The sequence below is a fragment of the Ovis aries genome, chromosome 12 (assembly GCF_016772045.2).
Source record: "Ovis aries strain OAR_USU_Benz2616 breed Rambouillet chromosome 12, ARS-UI_Ramb_v3.0, whole genome shotgun sequence".
In the NCBI taxonomy this organism is placed as follows: domain Eukaryota; kingdom Metazoa; phylum Chordata; class Mammalia; order Artiodactyla; family Bovidae; genus Ovis; species Ovis aries.
This window is the reverse complement of record NC_056065.1, coordinates 59561821-59583823: the sequence shown is the minus strand read 5'-3', so window position 1 is coordinate 59583823 and position 22003 is coordinate 59561821. Positions and strand designations below refer to the sequence as shown.

Genomic DNA, 22003 nt, shown 5'->3' with positions numbered 1-22003 from the left:
ATTCATAGATCAAGAGTGCCCCCTAGTGTTAAGAAAAATTCATCAAATCGTTAAAAGAAATGTATCCTTAGTCTAATTTACATACCAAATAAATTAATTTTATGGTTAATATTCAGAGAAGGAAATGGCAACCCACTCCAGTACTCTTGCCTAGAGAATCCTGTAGACAGAGGAGCCTGGTAGGCTGCCATCTATGGGGTCGCACAGAGTCGGACATGTCTGAAGCAACTTAGCAGCAGCAGCAGCATGGTTAATATTTACTAAAAAGCAGGTAATATACCAGGAGTAAACACTAATACATTTGTGAACTATTGAGAGTAAAGAATCACTCTCTCTGCCTGCATTTAATTAAAAAGTAATTCAAATATCCTAATGAAAGCTGTCATATTTAAAACCATTATGTGAAATGAAAGGCAGCAAGCATACCTTAATGAAAGTCTTATTCTAATAATCACGTACAAATGTACTACACGTCAATAGAATTTAACAGCGTTCAAGTACAACAAAGCCTCATACAATACCATAAAAACACTGCAAGCCCCAAGAAACAGGCATGGGTTAATTTTTACAACATGTGCCTCAATACATTTCTGTGCTTTGCACACAAAAATGTTCAAATTGGATAAGACAAATACATGCTTTAATATTATTTACTTTTCCCAGTACTATGTATAAACAGCACAATCATTCACAGTAAACACCAACATCACAGAAGTGCTTTTCTTAGTTAAATTATTTCCTACTATTCTCTTCTGAAACTTCTATAGAAGGGTTTAAATCTCCAGACAGGCATAGTGCTTCAATATAATCCCCAAACATCAATACTGCTTCTTTCCAAGCAATATAATCCTCAAATACAAAACCTGAAATATGCAGATTTAGCTCCTTGCTTGAGGTCACAAGAAAGAAAGAAAAAAAAGAAAGTGGAGGCGCTCAGTCGTGTCCAACTCTGCGACTCCAGGGACTATACAGTCCATGGAATTCTCCAGGCCACAATACTGGAGTGGGTAGCTGTTCCCTTCTCCAGGGGATCTTCCCACCCAGAGATCGAACCTAGGTCTCCCACATTGAAGGTGGTTTCTTACCTAGCTGAGCCACTAGGGAAGCCCAAACCAGATTATTAAATAAGAGGCAAAATCATTCAGTCTCCTAACCCTTCACCTTCTCAATAGTATCTCCATCAAGAAGCCCAATACTTTTCATTTTATTTTTTTAGGAGAGAAAATTGTTTTATTCAAAACAAAAATACCAAGAGGGTAAAGTTAAAGTGACAACTTCTCACTAATTAATCTCCTATCATAATACCAGTTATGTATTGTTTTCTAAAATAATTTATGCTATCATCACTAGGAATATTATGTTAAAAACACTTAGTAATTTTACAAAATATACTTTAGAAGAGTTAAGCAACTATAAGGAAAATAGTGAAATGCAATTCATTAGCGCAATTTCTTTGGAAACATTCAGATAATACAGAATTGATACGCTTATACATGCTGGCTTAAATGCTCAGTAACAAAAATTAATCTCACTAAAACTCTGGAGAAGAAGAAAAAACTACATAGATTAAAAGTTATTCAAACAAACACTATTTACAACAGTGAAAACCAAAAGTGACCTTAATGCCTTTGTACATAATCACATTAAAAAATTCAAATAGACAATTATAAGGAAAAATATGAAAATAGAAATGACAATTTCAACCACAGAACCTAAATCTTGTCATGATCATATAAATTTCATAAGAAAAAAAAGCAATATGGTGAAATTAAAACACCATAATAGAAACTCAATATTTATAAGACGTCATAGCACTTGCTTTCCTTTAAAATTTATTTTTAAATAAATATTAAAGACACATTTTATATGACAATGAGGAGGGCATGACAACCCACTCCAGTACTCTTGCCTGGAAAATCCCATGGACAGAGGAGCCTGGTGGGCTGCAGTCCATGGGGCTGCAAAGGGTTGGACACGACTGAGCGACACACACTTTAGTTTACATGGAAGGCACAAGGCTTGAATGGCCTGTATATCACAGCACTTTCAGCATGTATGACAGCTAAACTTTCAGCGCCTTCTTTTTTATTTAAGAAAATTAGAGATTAGTCCCAAATCCCCCAATACTTTGTTTCAATAATTACAGCCATCAAAAAACACTGATGAGTAACAAAAAAAGACAATTTTGTCTTCGACATGACTGATACTGAGCCATTTTGAGAGAAGTTTAGTAAAGAATGTGGTTGCCTCTTCAAATCATTTCTACTAGAGCACAAAACAAGATTATCTTTGGGTTTTTGTTTATAACAAGTTCAAGTTATTACAAAAGAAATAAAAAGAAAGAGGTTGCGATATACATCCATCCAGGGTTGTATGAGCTCCCCAATGCCTCCCACAAAGAGGCCATCAGTCTCCTTCCTTTATGCTTCCACTGCTCTTTTGTCAAAATTCTATTGCTCTATTTTCTCACTGATTGATGTATCTCTCCATAATGAACTTTGAGCTTCTTGATGTCAAGGACCCATATTGAAAACAAAACACAACAGAAAAACCATGATTTTTCATCTTTGCACTCAGGCACATAAACACAATACTGACCTTAACTGCCTAACTTAAGCACCTATCTGTGAAACATGAATCAATGATTGAACAAAGCAGTTGTTTTCATGACAACATTAAATAAATGTCCAATTAACAATAAACATACCGGCATAATGGCAATCAAATAATCAGTGCACACAATAATATACACATTTAAATGAATACAGGACTTCCCTGATGGTTGAGTGGTTAAGAATCCGCCTGCCAGAGCAGGGGACATGGGTTCGATCCCCAGTCTCGGAAGATTCCACATGGTGTGGGGCCACTAAGCCTGTGCGCCATAACAAGAGAAGCCACCGCAACAAGAAGCTCATGCATCCACAGCTAGAGCAGCCCCCACTCGCCACAACTAGAGAAGGGCCTAAGTACAGCAACGATGAGCTGGCGCAGCTGTGGGTTTTAAAAAAAACAACAGCACACATTTCTATTTCTAGCAACATGGCTAAAAAACGACAAGGGATATTCAGAGATGGGGGCTTGGACTCTGACACCAGTTGAACAGAAAAAGCAACCAAGAGATGAGGACTGAGACACACACATTATCCTCTCTACCCCATCCACACACAAGTTTAACCAGAATAAAACCAGAGAGACTGATAGTCTACCCAATCAGTGACAAGATGGTTTATTAAAAAATTCTGGTACAGAAAGAGAAGTACCTGCATGTCTTTGCCTGGGCTTAATATGGTGGCTGGAGGAGGGTGCCTATGAAATGAAATGAAAATCTGTTATCCTAGGCATGCTCCAGCATAAACACAGCAATTGAATTTATACTACCAGCAAGGTCCAAGACCTTCAAGACGAGATATTCACAAAAAACACGTAAACAAGCCAATGAGGCTCCTGGAACCCAAAGCAGATGAAGGAAACAAAATTTGTCGGAAGTAACATTCCTTCAACCCAGGCAATGTGGAAGTCCGAAAATAAGTTCTCACTGTCAAGATCAAAATATAAATATTTACGTTAACTGTGATTAGGAGGATTAGTGATTTTAGATTGTCAATGTGTTTATAAGTTTAAAATTAACCTCTATTTTATAACTTTTTAAAATAATGACCTGCGTTTATGTAAAAAAATTACTTCTTTTATAGACAATCCTATCATTTTGTTTTATACATTGAAATACACAAAACACTGCAACAATAACAAATCAAAGCTAACATTTACGGAGTGCCTGCTATCCAGTAGGTCCTGCTCTAAGCACTCTTCCACTAAAAATTCACTCAATGATCAAAACAAATCCTACAAAGTTATTACATTATATCCCTGTTTTTAGAGATGAGTGGAAAGGTAACTTGCCTAAGCTTACACAGTAGGAACAGGCAGCTAGAAGAAGAAAAAGGGAAGGAGGATGGATGGACAGAAAAACAAAAGACAGCAAAGATGGATAAACTGATGCACAGATAGAACAAAAACTTGGGGTGGGGAGGAAGGAGGTGAAAAAGAGAGGGCAAAGGAGTAGAGAGGGAAGGTAGGGGGACACAATGAGGGAAGGGGGCGTTCAAAAAAGAGAATCTAAAAGTTTTTTCTTCCTCTGAGCAGATTTGTAATATGACTAGAGGGGAAACAGAAGAAATCGGGGAATACTACAACTTATTACACAGTGATTCAGCTTCAAGAGTCACATGATTTCTAGAGGAGGAAATATCTTTAGGTTTACCAGATAAGACAGGTTGAAGGGTTTGAAGAGAAAGGGGAAGTAAAACACCACCACCAAGGGTGCAAATTTAAAACCAAAGGTGGCCCAGAGAGAAAGTATGATGTGGACAGACTTGCTTAGTGGGGACAACGTTTCTGAGTTATTCTGAAAAGGTTCAAAGAAGGGACAGGACCAGACTGCAGATGGTCTCAACCATTAAAAGGAGGAATTTAGATTGGAAAGGAAAGGCGCTAGGAACCATTCAAGTTTTCTGAGTAGGGAAATGACCTTAGCAAACTAAAACCAGTATTTCAAGGATTACCATGCCAGGGGTATGCCACTGAGCTTTACAGAAGGTGAGTAGTAAAAAACACACTCTTACCTTCTGCCAAGAACAGCGAAGCACCTGAAATGATGTGCAGACCCCTTTCCTACCCAGGCTTCTCCAATCTCTGCTCTCCAGGACCCTCGCCTAGTCTCCCAGTTGTATAAAAATCCCCTGATCACACTCTATCCCCTTAAATGCCATTACCTTCACCCTCCATCACCAGCTTCTAATTCAGAATCCCTGATGCTGTGAAAATGGCAACTTCAGATGACATTTAAGAGAAAAAAATTCTAACAAAATTCATATCCATTTGTGAACACTGGCTTCACCCACCCTGAGGGGTCGTGAGAGTAGTTCAGTGGGAAAACCATAAGATATTAATACTAATTCTAGAACTTTGACTAGGTATGTGCTGTTGGGTAAATTATGTAATCTCTGAACTTTGATTTCTCTGTGTATAAATAAGAGACAATGGGCTTCACGGGTGGCTCAGTGGTAAAGAACCTGCCTGTCAGTGCAGGAGATGGAGTAGACACAAGTTTGATCCCTGGGTCAGGAAGATCCCCTGGAGGAGGATACAGCAACCCACTCTAGTATTCTTGCTGGAATAATCTCATGAAGAGAGGAGCCTGGAGGCTACAGTCCATGGGTTGCAAAGAGTCGGACAAGACTGACAACTCATGCATAGTAATAGGAAACAATAAAGTGTACCTCAAAGTGATTTTGGGAGAATTAAATGTAATCAAATAGGAAAAACTCAATGCATGTAGAAATGGTGAGTGTAATAGCAAGAACACAAATTTTGGAGTTGGAAAGCCCTGGGCTCAAATTCTAGCTTGGGCACTTGCCAGCCAGCTGTAAGGCGTTGGGCAAGGAACTTTGCTAATATTTAGACAGAGGCTCAAAGTCCATCTATCAGTGATGGGCTTAAAACAAAACAAAACAAACATAAAAACAAGCAACTCACCCCCTTCCCCCCCCAAAAAAAAACCCATAAAAAATCAAAAGGAGAGGAAGAGGCAGATCTCAAATGACTCTTCTTTAAAATTCCAGAAGCATGTGAAAATTACAATATAAATTAATGAATTAGAAAAAATGGTAAACCATGCCTCTAAATGAACCATTTTGAAAGCATATTTTAAGACACAAGTACACTGGAAATTTACTGAACAATAAAAATTTTTTTTACATAAAAAATATTCTTAGAAGTGCTATGTAATAATAACTGCTATCTTTCAGCACAAGAAGGAGATAAACCTACAAAACAGTCTGCAACACTAAATCACTGCATTTAATGATGAGAGGTCTCTTAGGAGAGACACCACTTTGCATGCTGGCTGACTAACTTCCAAGTGTAAATTAAACATGAATGTTATAAATTATTTTATAAATTTATTCAAAAGTCCACTGAAATTATCCCATGTGTCCTTAGTAGTGCAGAATAAGTGATAAAATATTCTAAGCTATACTTAATTCTTAATCAAAGGATAACAAGCATTTTCAAACAACAGTAATTCACATGGACAAGAACACCCTGAAACTGTAAGAAAAACAAGATGTGCTGGAGAAGCTTCAATCACTGTAAGCCAACCACAAAGACAGGTTTAGCAATTTCACACACCACCCAGGTTGCGGGGGAAAAAAGAGACAGTGTTTAAATTAATCTACATATTTAGAAATCTTCTGTCAAAAGAACTTAATAAACTGTTTCCCAGCAAGACTGTTTACTTGATCACTTACCAAATTATTGTTTAAGTTTAAACATCTCTATGTTTTTTTCCAGGCATGTATTTTATTTAGAAATACTTTAGATACATATTTAAGATGTGTGAGAAAGATTATTTTCAAAACAAAGTAAGCTGAGACCTTAAATTAGAAGGAAGAAGACAGGGATAGCAGAAAAGTATTTCACTTAGCACACTGCCACTTTAACAGCCTTCCTGAAGTAGGGTTAAAGCATACATTACAGGCAATGATGAAAACAAACTAGCCCACTTAAACCTCACATCTAAAGACTCAATATAAGTTTTTCAGATATAATTTTGTTGCATTTCTACTAAATTGTACATATAATGGGATGAAACATTTATAAACTGGCCCACCGGTGCACAGAAAAGTTGTATTTCTGTGTACCTAAATGGCCTAAAACTATCTATCTGTAAGGGAGGAGAGGCTTTCAAATTAGATATTAAAGGGGAAAAATCTATTAAGTAATGCCTTTAAAGGTTATACTCAATCTCTAGCATAAAATGTTCATAAAGATAATCTACCAAGATTCTAATACTTAAGAGGGGATTTCCCTGGTGGTCCAGTGGCTACGACTCTGCGCTCCCAATACAGGGGCCCCAGATTTGATCCCTGTTCAAGGAATGAGATTCCACATGCCACAATTAAAGATCGTGCGTGCTGCAAGGAAGATTGAAGATCCCATGTACAGCAACTAAGACCCAGCACAGCCAAATAATTAAAAAATAATAATAATAATAAAGAGCTCCAAGATCTCCTATATGACTTGGCCCAAAATTCCATTAACAGAACGGACGCTCCAGGCAAAAAGATACACTGTCCCTCAAACATCTGTTTTTGTGTTTTGGTGGGTCTGTGTGCATTTTGGTCAGAGGCTCAGCTCAGAAGACTAGCCTGTAAACATCCATTTAATTCATAAGACTATATGTTATTTGAAAAAAAAACCAAACAAACATACTGCACAATATTAGCAAATTAAGCATAAAGACAAGTCAACTTAATCAGAAGTACATTTACGTATTTGGCAAAAGTGTGTCGTTGTAGGCCTAGAAATGATTAGAGAAAGGAACTCAGCCTGTTAGTATTCAAACAGTGGGAGAGAAAAACAGCATGGTGAGTCAGTGTGGCAGGAGCAAGGCAGGCATCAGAACTCTATGTCCAAGCCAAGATTTCAGGCGGGGCAACAGTACAGCAGAGCCTCCCTTAAGACACGAGGGAAAAGGGTCTATAGACAAGGGCAGGGAATTCCCTGGCGGCCCAGTGGTGGGGACTCTGCAGTCTCATAGTCGAGGGCGTGGGTTCAATCCCCAGTCAGGGAACTAAGATCCCACAAGCCAAAAAGATTTTTTCAAAAAGGAATAAATAAAAAGGAGGACAATTAAACAGCCTGGACATTCAGGAGATTCTTAAACCTGAAATGTGAGGCTGATTGAACACCACTGAACGATCCATAGGCAATGGAATACCATGCAGTCACTAAAGAACAAATCCTCAAGGATACATGCAGAAATGTCCACAACTTACTGCTAAATCAATAAAGCAATGTGACAAAACGGGCATTTGAGGTATAATCCCTTTCGGCTGTCATTATCACTGCAGCATAGAAGAGAACTTGTACCAACAGACTAAAATGTGGCTGTCTCCAGGTTTACACATCAAGTTTTCCCTAACTTTGGCTTACCGGTATATTTTAAATTTTCCCACAAAGACTTCAATTTTTGAAAAGTAAAACAAAAAAACAAAAACACAAAAAACAAACCCAAAAAACCAGTGTCTTCTCACAGACTGCTTATTAGCTGCGAGAGGAAAAATAAGCAAGTATACTGTGATGAAACTGGACAACGCCTTGACCTGAGGAGCAGACAGACATCGTGTGTCTCTCATGGGATACTCTGGGACACACCACTTAGGAGCTGCGACTGCACAGTTCAGTTCAGTCGCTCAGTCGTGTCCGACTCTTTGCGACACCATGGACTGCAGCATGCCAAGCCTCCCTGCCCATCATCAACTCCTGGAGTTTAATCAAATGTATGTCCATTAAGTCAGTGTTGCCATCCAACCATCTCAACCTCTATCATCCCCTTCTCCTGCCTTCAATCTTTCCCACCATCAGGGTCTTTTCCAGTGAGTCAGTTCTTCATATCAGGTGGCCAAATTATTGGAGTTTCAGCTTCAACATCAGTCCTTCCAATGAATATTCAGGACTGATTTCCTTTAGGATTGACTTGTTGGATCTCCTCGCAGTCCAAGGGACTCTCAAAAGTCTTCTCCAATACCACAGTTCAAAAGCACCAATTCTTCAGAGCTCAGCTATCTTTATAGTCCAACTCACACATCCATATATGACCACAGGAAAAACCATAGCTCTGACTAGATGGACCTTTGTTGGCAAAGTAATGTATCTCTGCTTTTTAATATGCGGTCTAGGTTGGTCAAACTTAGACCAACCTAGGTGATTGATATTTCTCCTGGCAATCTTGATTCCAGCTTGTACTTCATCCAGCCCAGCATTTTGCATGATGTACTCTGCATATAAGTTAAATAAGTAGGGTGACAATATACAGCCTTGACGTACTCCTTTTCCTATTTGGAACCAGTCTGTTGTTCCATGTCCAGTTCTAACTGTTGCTTCTGACCTGCATACAGATTTCTCAAGAGGCAGGTCAGGTGGTCTGGTAGTCCCATCTCTCAGAATTTTCCACAGTTTATTGTGATCCACACCGTCAAAGGCTTTGGCATAGTCAATAAAGCAGAAGCAGATGTTTTTCTGGAACTCTCTTGCTTTTTCCATGATCCGCGGATGTTGGCAATATGATCTCTGGTTCCTCTGCCTTTTCTAAAACCAGCTTGAACATCTGGAAGTTCATGGTTCATGTATTGCTGAAGTCTGGCTTGGAGAATTTTAAGCATTACTTTACTAGTATGTGAGATGAATGCAATTGTGTGGTAGTTTGAGCATTCTTTGGGATTGGAATGAAAACTGACCTTTTCCAGTCCTGTGGCCACTGCTGAATTTTCCAAATTTGCTGGCATATTGAGTGCAGCACTTTCACAGCATCATCTTTCAGGATTTGAAAGAGCTCAACTGGCTTTGAGCTCTCCACTATTCCATCACCTCCACTAGCTTTGTTCTTGGTGATGCTTCCTAAAACCCACTTGACTTCACATTCCAGGATGTCTGGCTCTAGGTGAGTGATCACACCATCGTGATTATCTGGGTCATGAAGATCTTTCCTGTACAGTTCTTCTGTGTATTCTTGCCACCTCTTCTTAATATCTTCTGCATCTGTTAGGTCCATACCATTTCTGTCCTTTATCGAGCCCATCTTTGCATGAAATGTTCCCTTGGTATCTCTAATTTTCTTGAAGAGATCTCTAGTCTTTCCCATTCTATTGTTTTCCTCTGTTTATTTGCACTGATCACTGAGGAAAGTTTTCTTATCTCTCCTTGCTATTCTTTGGAACTCTGCATTCAGATGGGTATATCTTTCCTTTTCTCCTTTGCTTTTCGCTTCTCTTCTTTTCACAGCTATTTGTAAGACCTCCTCAGACAGCCATTTTGCTTTTCTGCATTTCTTGTTTTGGGGGATGGTCTTGATCCCTGTCTCCTGTACAATGTCACGAACCTCCTTCCATAGTTCATCAGGCACTCTGTCTATTAGATCTAATCCCTTGAATCTATCTCACTTCCACTGTGTAATCGTAAGGGATTTGATTTAGGTCATACCTGAATGGTCTAGTGGTTTTCCCTATTTTCTTCAATTTAAGTCTGAATTTGGCAATAAGGAGTTCATGATCTGAGCCACAGTCAACTCTCCATCTTGTTTTTGATCACTGTATAGAGCTTCTCCATCTCTGGCTGCAAAGAATATAATCAGTCTGATTTAAGTATTGACCATCTGGTGATGTCCATGTGTAGAGTCTTCTCTTGTGTTGTGGGAAGAGAGTGTTTGCCATGACCAGTGTGTTCTCTTGGCAAAGCTCTATTAGCCTTTGCCCTGCTTCATTCTGTACTCCGAGACCAAATCTGCCTGTTACTCCAGGTGTTTCTTGACTTCCCACTTTTGCATTCCAGTCTCCTATAATGAAAAGGACATCTTTTGGGGGTGTTAGTTCTAAAAGGTCTTGTAGGTCTTCATAGAACCGTTCAACTCCAGCTTCTTCAGCGTTACTGGTCAGGGCATAGACTTGGAATTACCGTGATATTGAATGGTTTACCTTGGAAACGAACAGAGATCATTTTGTCATTTTTAAGACTGCATTTCGGACTCTTTTGTTGACTATGATGGCTACTCCATTTCTTCCAAGGGATTCCTGCCCACAGTAGTAGATATAATGGTCATCTGAGTTAAATTCACCCATATCCTGAACCTAATCTCAAAGAAATAGGCAAACCTAAACTGAAGTATGGTCTACAGATGCAGTCTTTTAAAAATGCCACTGTTATGAGACACTAAGAAAACCCGAGGAACCATTACAAATGAAAGAAAACACCAAGACACATGATAACTACACCCTCTGTACTGGACTACAATAAGTGCTATAAAGACGTTATTGGGGGCAATTCAGAAACCAGAATACAGACTGCAAATCAAAGTACTGTATCAGTTTCCTGTATTCAATAACTATATTGTGGTTATATAAAAAAAATAAATTTGCTGTTAAGAAATAAACTAATCCCAAATATTTCAGAAAAACAGCATATATGTGTGTATGAGGGAGAAATAAATCAATTACAAAGTAAACAGGGCAAAATGTTGAAAATTGGTGAATTTGTATAGAGGGTAAACAGGAGCTTTCTTTACTACTCTCATAATTTTCTTTTTGGTTTGAAAGTCTTTCAAAGTAAAAAGTGGAGGGAATCCTACAAGTTCTTCTGAGTTATACAAAACTTTCTTGGCCTTAAAATCTTCATTTCATAGTGTGTGTATGATCAGTCACGTCCAACTCTTTGTGACCCCATGGACAGCAGCCCAATAGGTTTCTTGGTCCATTTCCAGGCATGAATACTGGAGTGGGTTGCCATCTCCTTCTCCAAGGGATGTTCCCAACCCAGGAATTGAACCTGCATTTCCTGTGTCTCTGTACTGCAGGCAGATTCGTTACCACTGAACCAGTGGGGAAGTCCCCAAAATCTTCAACTTGCAAAATTTCAAAGAATAAGGTACATTTCTAATAAAAAGTATAACTCTTTCCACCAATAGATGGCGTTAGTGGCCATTTATTTAGTGTCACTTTCAACCTCAGAGCCAGAACCCATCTCGTGAACAGTGTTCTGGAACTAAGCTACATAAACCCTCAAATATTTCTGCCTCATGCTACTTACTACCAAGAATAACACAGATGAACATTATTTAAGAGGTGGAAAGGTACTTTGGAGATCTCCACTTGGAGTACATTTCAAAGCTCCAGGTCTTCCTTTATTCCTTCCAACTCCCTAGGAGAATCACTGCTGTAGTAATTTACTATAAAGCAACATGAAACCACTGTATCCTTCAAATGTGCAAGAATAAAAAGGGAAGGGAAGAAAAATAGAAGTAAAGGAAAGAAGGAGTGGGTGAGTTTGCTTCCAATCTCCTGATTTTACAGCTAGACAACAATCTAATGGGAGGGAGGTCATGTGATCTGGCCAAGCTCACATCATTAAAGGGACAGGTAGCTCTTAAACACAAGCCTTCTATCTGCTAATCCTTGGTGCTTTCTACAATGCCAAATTACCCTCTTCCTACTAATCCTTAACTGGATGTTTAAGCACTGTGGAAATGTGGGAGTGGTAGAGGGTAAAATATCTGGTTTCTCTCTTTTCACTTCTAATAGAAGTTCATTACGTAAACATGATGACAAAGGAAAACACCATGTACAAAGGCTAGGGACAGTGAAATCCTTTGTCACTGGCATTCAGGGAACAGTCAATAGTGGAGTACAATATAATTAGAGGGTAAAATGTAAAAAAGAGTCTTGGGAAGCATCAGGAAGTGAGTCTGGAGAAGCTGGTATAAAGGGCAACGTTTGCCACAGTAAAAACAAAAGCTTGGACTGGAGGCAATAAAAAGACAGTCCTTATAAATGGGACTATTAAATTACAGGATCTTACAAGTCTCATTAAGAAGATATACATACATACACATACACAGTGATAGAAAGACATTCCTGTTGAATTCATAAACCTCAACAAATGGGTACCTGTGTAATTACTTCAAGTACAACAGATCCTCAATGTTTAAGAGTGATCTGTCCCAAGACATCTTGAAATATCCTCAAATTTGAGAATGTTACTATAGTATACAGCACATTAAAGTATAACTAATTTTTTTTACTCCAACAGACTTTCAATGATTCTTAAAAACCCTGAAATGATGTGGGAAATTCTGAAAGAGATGGGAATACCAGACCACCTGACCTGCCTCTTGAGACACCTATATGCAGGCCAGGAAGCAACACTTAGAACTGGACATGGAACAACAGACTGGTTCCAGATAGGAAAAGGAGTACATCAAGGCTGTATATTGTCACCCAGCTTATTTACCTTATATGCAGAGTACATCATGAGAAACACTGGGCTGGAAGCAGCACAAGCTGGAATCAAGATTGCCGGGAGAAATCTCAATAACCTCAGATATGCAGATGACACCACCCTTATGGCAGAAAGTGAAGAGGAACTAAAAGCCTCTTGACGAAAGTGAAAGAGGAGAGGGAAAAAGTTGACTTAAAGCTCAACATTCAGAAAACGAAGATCATGGCATCTGGTCCCATCACTTCATGAGAAATAGATGGGGAAACAGAAACAGTGTCAGACTTGATTCTTGGGGGCTCCAAAATCACTGCCGATGGTGACTGCAGCCATGAAATTAAAAGATGCTTACCCCTTAGAAGGAAAGTTATGACCAACCTAGATACCATATTCAAAAGCAGAGATATTCCTTTCCCAACAAAGCTCCATCTAGTCAAGGCTATGGTTTTTCCAGTGGTCATGTATGGATGTGAGAGTTGGACTGTGAAGAAAGCTGAGTGCCAAAGAATTGATGCTTTTGAACTGTGGTGTTGGAGAAGACTCTTGAGAGTCCCTTGGACTGCAAGGAGATCCAACCAGTCCATCCTAAAGGAGATCAGTCCTGGGTGTTCACTGGAAGGACTGATGCTGAAGCTGAAACTCCAGTATTTTGGCCACCTCATGCGAAGAGTTGACTCACTGGAAAAGACCCTGATGCTGGGAAGGATTGGGGGCAGGAGGAGAAGGAGATGACAGAGGATGAGATGGCTGGATGGCATCACTGACTTGATGGACATGAGTTTGAGTGAATTCCGGGAATTGGTGATGGACAGAGTCCTGGCATGCTGTGATTCATGGGGTTGCAAGGAGTTGGACACGACTGAGTGACTGAACTGAACTGAACTGAATCTCTAGTTATTTGCAAGTTGCAAAGCAGACTCTTCTACATCATGAATTTATTAACCCACCACAGAATCTTACAATTTACCCCAAATTCCTCTTTCTAGATGTACTCTCTTCTACTTCTCTTTGATCACCAGAAATAGTTGCCTCCTGCAGCACAAACAGTTCTCGCATCAAAAGTTTCTACACAAAAAAACCCAGAGAATAACAAATGTGCCTACCAGTGGCAGACTAGGACCAATATGTGCCCAGCAAAATTACAAATTATCAGGTCATACACCCTCCCAGTCATTCACCGAACAGTGAAAACCATAAGTGTTAATTTGCGAAAGATGGGGCTCTATTCTAGCAGCAACTGACTAGCCAAAAAAAAGCATCACTTACTTTAGTAGCAAAGACCCACTGGCCTTTTAAAAGCAGCAATGCCTGTAACAATATAAATATTAGCATAGCAACTTGTAGCTTACAACACACACCTTACCACAATTTTGGCAGAAGGATTTCAAGCAATCTTGTATTACTAGATTTACAGCCTAGTTTTCCATTCAGACATTTTATTAAGAACCAAGAGTACTGGATCTCCGAAGATGTTTGCTCCTGCATCCTGGGGCCACCCAGTGACCAGAGGAAGGGAATTGCCTGCATAAAGACTGAGGTGCTATAGGGATTGAGACATTCTTCATTTATTTTAATAGCCCCCTGAGATAAATATTATTACATTCAACTTAGGAAACAGGCTCACGGAGGTTAAGAGGAGGAATATCTCTTATGAGTAAGGAACTCTCTCCTAGAATTTTCCTTCTTCCATCCTTATCCATACCTTTCCCTTCCAAAGGGAAGGATTCTCTGCAAGTCTCAGTCACTATAATTCCTCCATATTTACTTATGTCTGTCAAGGAGGAAAGGTGAGGATGGCTTTCACAGAGAACCTGATATTTGAGATGAGCCTTAACAAGCAAATGTTGGGCAGATGGAAGGTAATGGTAAGGACATTCTTGACAAGAGTAAATAATACCTGCAAAGACAGAAGAATGGAAGAAATTGGCATGTCAGGACAATGCTGGTTAAATGTGTTGCAGAAAAAGTGTGCATGCATGTACGTGTGCGTGTGTGTACAGAAATGAATAATCTATGAAGACAGACTGGAGGAAGATCACAAAATATTAACAACAGCCTGGGAAGAAACATGCACTTTACTCTCTAAATCAAGGTTTCTTAACTGAGAGATCATGAATTAAACCCTAGGGCCATGAAATGCCCTGCTCCCCAAAGTATGAAAACTGTGTGATAAACACACACACACACACAAAATCATTTTCCTGGATCTGTAGCTATCAAATGATTTTCAAAGGAACTCAGAAATAAAAAGTGGTTAAGAACCACTACTCTGAATGACTGGGAATCACTGTGTAATTTTTTATAGGCAGAGATGTGTGCCATAACACTTCCATTTTAGAAAGGTAGCTGGCAACATCTGCGGAAGTTGATGGATTAGAGAAAAGAACCCTTAAAAGCAGAGGGTGATAAGAAGGTATTACCCTGCTCCAGCCAAGAGGTTATAAGTACTTCTATTAAACACACACACACAACCTAATTTCAGAGACTTTTCAAAGGTAAACTTGCTAGAATTTGTTGACCACCTGCATATGGGTTGTAATGGAGAAGGGAACCAAGCCTTTTTTTTTTTTTTTTTTTTAACTCTAACTAAAGAATTAAAGAGCTAACTCTCTTTCTCAGTTAAAGCTCCTGTCATCCACTCTCCCCACACCATCATCAAGAAAAGCCATTCAATACAGCAGAGCAGCTGCAAGTGACAAGGTACCTCTTTCTTCCATCTGCAACCAGCCACCACTGGGAAACTAACCAGAAACGCCAAATGTTCCAAAGAGAAAATGCTGATGGCTTACAACGGGTTGGCAAACTATAATTTACAAGCTGGACCCAGGCTTATTTTTGTAAATTACATTTTATTGGGACACGGCCACACTTCTTTATTTCTGTACTGTTTATGGTTCCTTTTATGCTACAAAGGCAGACCTGAATAGATGCAACACAGACTGCATGGCCCACAAAAAAAAAAAAAAAGTGCCTAAAGTATTTACTATCTGGGGCCTTGATGGAAAGTCAGCCAACTCCTGGCCTAGAACAAAAACAGGGATAGATTCTATCTCAGAAAGTACTCCTTCAGTACAACAGGTGGGATTAACATGTAGAAGGCGGCTATGTGTGGACCAAATTCAACTGTGTAACATCAATCTTCTGGGTGCAGCTGTAGATATATTTGTATTAGCTGCAAACTACTTACCAAACTGAATATACAAAATTCCTAGTATCCTATTTGAAAAACTACCACTTCTCATAAGGCAACATATTAAGGGCCAATGTTCTCAACCCAATTCAAATCCCTGTTCATTTCATTCTTCCACTAAAACTTATTTTCTCTCTCCCCTAGGTTCTCTTTTTTTTTTAAAGTAACAAGAAAACAAAAACACACTAACATCTAAGCATCACCATGTAAACTGATGAAATTCTCCAATCTGAGAACCTGGGTCTCGGCCTATCTGTGGAATATTGGCAAAAAGGCAGCAAAATAGCCATTTGTAATTAGCAAATCTTAAACGTAAATTTCAGATTATTTCAAAAACGAAATTTTAGTTCATCCATTAAAATTAAGCTCTACTGGTGGCCTCTACTAGACTAGGCTGGGAAATTACATGTATGGTGGTGGTGGTGTTTTAAAACCATTTTTAAGTTTTTATTTATTGGCTGTGCCAGGTCTTAGTTGTGTCATGCAGGATCTTTGTTTGGCACATGGATCCTCCAGTTGTGGTGCGTGGGTTCAGTAGTTGCAGCAAGTAAGCTTCGTTTTTCTGTGGCATGTGGGTGGGATGTTAACTCCCTGACCAAGGATCAAACCCATGTCCCCTGCAGTGCAAGGTGGATTCTTAACCGCTGGACCACCAGGGAATTTCAAAAAATGTATATTTTTTTCTAAATGGTATGAGAACACAAACTTCAACATATCCAAATTGATCAACTCCCCACAGTTATATAAAAATTATTTCAAAAATAAGAGTCTCACAAATACATCATCTACACACATTCCCCAAAATCTAAGACACAATGTTCTCCGAAGGATTTTATTAAGCAACTTGTTTTATCAAGAATATGTTCAACATCAGTTCAGTTCAGTTGCTCAGTCGTGTCCGACTCTCTGCAACCCCATGAATTGCAGCACGGCAGGCCTCCCTGTCCATCACCAACTCCTGGAGCCTACTCAAACTCATGTCTGTCGAGTTCAACATAGGAATGTATAATAACACAGGTTTCAAATAATAAGCAGCTAAATAGATTTTAGATACTCTATACTAGGATTTCTTAACCTTGGCACTACTGATATTTGGGACTAGATAATTCTGTGTGAGGAGGACTTTGGCTATGTATCACAGGCTGTTTGGTAGTATCTATCCACTAGATGCCATTAACTAGTTTTGGCAATCAAATATCTCCAGATACTACCAAATGTCCCCTGGGGGACAAAACTGCCTCATTTGAGAACCACTTCACCAAATGAATTAAATTTTTTTTTAATTTTTATTTTAAAAAACACATTTAATGGTAGATATTGCTTTGCAAGTCAATTGTTTCACAGACATGTTAGGTGTCCAAGCTGGAAGGAACCCTGGAAATCATGTGGTCCAAACCATACACGTTACAGGTGAGAAAAATAAGGGCCACAGAGGGCCACTGAAACAGTTGTGATCTGAAGAGAGACAGAAGCCCATGATCCCCAGTTCCAGGTCAGGATACCAGGAGGACCGAAGAACCAACTCAATTCCACAGGTGTTTACTAAGCATCTCTTAGTATTTTTCAAAGGGCACACACTTTAATTTGATGGAGTTCAGCTCATCAATGTGTTGTTTTATGGGCTGTGCTTTTGGTGTTGTATCTAAGAAATACTTACCTAAATCAAGGTCACAAAGATTTTGCCCTGTTTTTGTCTCCCATGTTTTATAACTTCAGGTTTTACACTGAGGTCTATGATTCATTTTGATTTGATTTTTGTATATAGTGCAAGGTATACATGAAGTTCATTTGCTTATATATATATATCCAATTGAGCCAGCATCATTTTTTTTTAACAGACTATCTTTTCTTCAATGAATTACCTTTGTACTTGTATTAAAATTCAGTTGTCCATATATTTATTGGACTTTTTTCTGGACTCTTCTATTCCACTGATCTATTTCTCAGTCTTGATACCAATACTACACTGTTTTGATTACTTTAGTTCTGCAATGAATTGTGATGTCAGGCAGTATTAGCTCTCCAATCTTGTTCTTCTTTTTCAAAGTTGTTTTAGATATTCTGGGTCCCGGCCATTTCTACATGAATTTCAGAGTCACCTTGTCAATTTCTACAGAAAAAGCCTGCTGAGATTCTGACTGGGCTTGCAGGGAATCAATAACTCAACTGGGGAGAGCTTTCACCTTAGCAACAATGAGTCTCTGACCACATGCACAAAGAATGTCTCCTCACTTATCTGAATGTTCTCTAATTTTGCTCAGCAATGCTGTGTAGTTTTCAGTATTGCATACATGTTGCTACTGTCAATGGTTATGAGTTGTATTAAATTTCAAATTGTTTGTTGCTAGTATAAAGAAGCGCAATTGATATTTCTACATTGACCCTGTATCCCATAACTTTACAAAACTTAGCAGTTCCAGCAGTTTCATAGGTTCCATCAGATTTTCTAACAGTTGTGTTTAAAAAAGAAAAAAGAGATACTTTTCCTTTTTCCTTTCCATTCTAGGTGCCTTTTATCTTTTTTGCTTGCTTGACTGTAGTGTCTAGAATTTATAGTACAGTGTGGAACAGAGGTGGTGAGTGTAGACAACGTTGTTTCTGGTCTCAGGGAGAAATCATTTGGTTTTTCCATCATTAAAAATACATTATCTGTAGTTTTGGGGGGGATATGCTCTTTGTTGGGTTGAAGAAGTTCCTTTCTAATCTTGTGGTGCACAGGTATTATCTGGAATGGACCTAAGACTATTAAATGTTTTTATTTTTGCATTTATAGAGATGATTACATGGTTTTTCTTTTTTAGTTGGTTCATAGAGTGAATTACATTTACTGCTTTTTAAATGTTAAACTAACCTTGCATTCCTTAATTATTACTCTACTTGGTCATTATATATATTTTAATAAAATATTGCACTCAATTTACTATAATTTAAAACTTTTGCATGTGGAATATTTTTGTGCAGACTTCTTTTCTCATAAAGTCTATGTCTTGTATAAGTATAAGGGTTATGCTCGCCTCACAAAGAAAATTAGGAAGCACTTCCTCCTCTGCAATTTTTTCAAGTGTTTGTATGGAACTGATATAATTTATTTCTTAAATGGTTAGTAGAATTCACCATCTGGGCCTAAATGGTGTTTTGGGGGGAATATTTAAATGACAAATTCAATTTTTCTAATAGATTACACAGCCATTCAGGTTGTCTACTCCTGAGTATATGTCTTTGAACAATCTTTTTCCTGTTACAAAATTTACAGACATAATGCTGTCTATAATACTTTCCTGTTGTCCTTTCATTATCTGTAGAATCTGTAATGATGATAACTGTGAAAGTCTGGTTAAAGCTTTATCCATTTTACTGATGTTCCCAAAGAAGCAGTTTTGGATTGTAGTGATTTTATCTACTATTTGTCTGTTTTCTATACATTAATTTCCACACTGGTCTATACCATTTGCTCTCTTCTAATTACTTTGGTTTAATTTGCTTTTTAATTTCTTAAGGTAGAAGTGGAGGTCATTAATTTGAGACATTTTTCTAATACAGGCATTCAGTGATACAAACTCCCCCTAAGTACTGCTTTAACGGAATCCCACAAATTCTGATATGTTCTGTCTTCATTTTCATTCAGTACAAAAGTTTTAATCTCTTTGAATTGCATTATTTAGTTTTCAACTATTAGTAAAATTTCCAAAGCTTTCTGTTTCTAATTTAATTCCATTGTGATCAGAGAACATAAGATCTCAATCCTTTTAAATTATAGAGACTTATTTTATGACCCAAAATATGGTTCTTAATGGAAAATGTTTTATGTACATTTAAAGAGACCTGAGAATAATACTCTGCTGTTGTTAGGTGAAATATTCTGTAAATGTTAATTAGGTCAATTTTTCAATTCTCAAGAAAGGATATTGAAACATACAGCTAAAATTGCAGATTTGACTGTTTCTCCTTGAAGTTCTCTCCATTTTTGAAGTTCTGTTCTTAGAGGCACAAATGTTTAGATCCGTTATGTCCTCTTGATTAACTGACCTCTTTATCATTTTTAAATGACATCCTTTATTCTTGGAAATATCCTTTGTTCTGAAGAAGCCTACTTTGTCTAATATTAATACAGTCACTCCATCTTTCTTTTTGACGGTTGTGAGTATAGTGTATCTTTTTCCATCCTTTACTGTTTGCATCTTTATATGTAAAGCATATTTTTTATAGGCAAGGATATAGTTGAGTCTTGCTTTTTAACCCAATCTGAGAATCTCTGTTTAGACCATTTATATTTAATATGATTCCCAATCTGGTTAAATTTAGGTCTATTATCTTACAATTTGTTTCTATTTGTCCAAGGTTCTTTTTCTCCTTTTTTTAATGCCTTCTTTTGAATTAAATAAGTATAACTCTGACTTCACTTTATCTCTTTTGATGGCTTATTACCTTCAACCTTTTTAAAAATAGAATTGCTTCAGGATTTACAGTATATAACTTTCAACTTACCATGGTCTAACTTCAAGCGACAGTACCACTTCACATACAGTATAAGACTCTTACAATAGTATACTACCTAGTATCATTATCTTGCCCACCTAATACTCTATAACTGGATGCTAACTCTTTATTAAAACAGGAGAGAAGCACTAGAATAATATAAAAGAAACTGTAGCAACAAACTGAAACCTTTTCCTTGGCTTCATTTAAAACGGTAAATAAAAACTGAAAAAGACATAGATGCTTTAAAAAAAAAACCTAAAACTATAACCATACCACCTAGGTTCAATTCCTAGTTCTGCCACTTACATATTGTATAATATAAAGCAAGACAGTTAGCCTTCCTGTTGCTAAGTTTCTACCTCTTTAAAATGAAGGTAACAACTGTACCTTCTTTATCAGTTTATTGCAATGATCCAAGGAGTTAATACAGGTAAAATACTCAAGCAACTAGTAAATGGTTAAAAAATAAAAGATAAACCTGAGATATTCTGGGTTTAGTTCCAGAATACCACAATAAACTAAATATTGCTATAAAGCAAGTCATACCAATTTTTTGGTTTTCCAGTGCATATAAGCTATGTTTATACTACAGTCAATTAGGTGTACAATAGCATTATATCTAAAAAAAGGTATATACCTTAATTTAAACATCTTTTATTTCTAAAAATCGCTAACCCCCATCTGAGCCTTTAGCAAGTCAATCATTTTGCTGGTGGAGGGTCTTGCTTCATTGTCAATGGCTGCTGACTGATCCTGTTGGTGGCTACCGAAGGTTGGGGTGGCTATGGCAATTTCTTAAAATGAGACAAAGATGAAGCCTGACAGAGTGACTGACCCTTCCTTTCGTGAATGATTTTCTTGTAGCATGCAATGCTGACTGGTAGCATTTTACTTACAGAACTTCTTTCAAAAATTGGAGTCAATCCTCTCAAACACTGCCACTGCTTTATCATTAAGTTTTTGTAATATTCTAAACTCTGTTAAAATTTCAACAATCATCACTGTTTCTTCACCAGAAGATTCTATATCAAGGAAACACTTTCTTGCTCACACATAAAAGGCAACTCTTCATTCATCCAAGTTTCATCATGAGATTGGAGAAGGAAATGGCAACCCACTCCATACTCTTGTCTGGAAAATCCCATGGACGGAGGAACCTGATAAGGCTACAGTCCATGGGGTCGCGAAGAGTCAGACACGACTGAGCGACTTCACTTTCACTTTTCACTTTCATGCATTGGAGAAGGCAATGGCAGCCCACTCCAGTGTTCTTGCCGGGAGAATCCCAGGGACAGCAGAGCCTGGTGGGCTGCTGTCTCTGGGGTCACACAGGGTCGGACATGACTGAAGTTGACTTAGCAGCAGCAGCAATCATAAGATTGGAGCAATTCAATCATACCTTCAGGCTCCACTTCTAGTTCTATTTCCACCATCGCTAGTTACTTCCTCCACTTATATCTTGAACCCTTCAAAGTCATCCGGAATCAACTTCTTCCAAACTCCTATTTA

The 22003-nt window shown here is 38.1% G+C and overlaps 1 protein-coding gene across 5 annotated transcripts in view; it reads right to left on the bottom strand.

Moving 5' to 3' along the window:
• The window catches only part of RALGPS2 (Ral GEF with PH domain and SH3 binding motif 2), a 159525-nt gene that overhangs the window by 120477 nt on the left and 17045 nt on the right, over positions 1 to 22003 (bottom strand). For 2 of the 5 annotated variants that reach the window (XM_042229400.1, XM_060396637.1), the window contains exon 2: positions 3261 to 3306. The exons of 2 other annotated variants lie outside the window; for them this stretch is intronic. The gene's annotated coding sequence lies outside the window, so the exon portion shown is untranslated. Of the gene's footprint in view, positions 1 to 3260; positions 3307 to 4622; positions 7536 to 22003 lie in introns of those variants that run through there. One more of the 5 variants, XM_060396636.1, reaches the window with a different exon arrangement.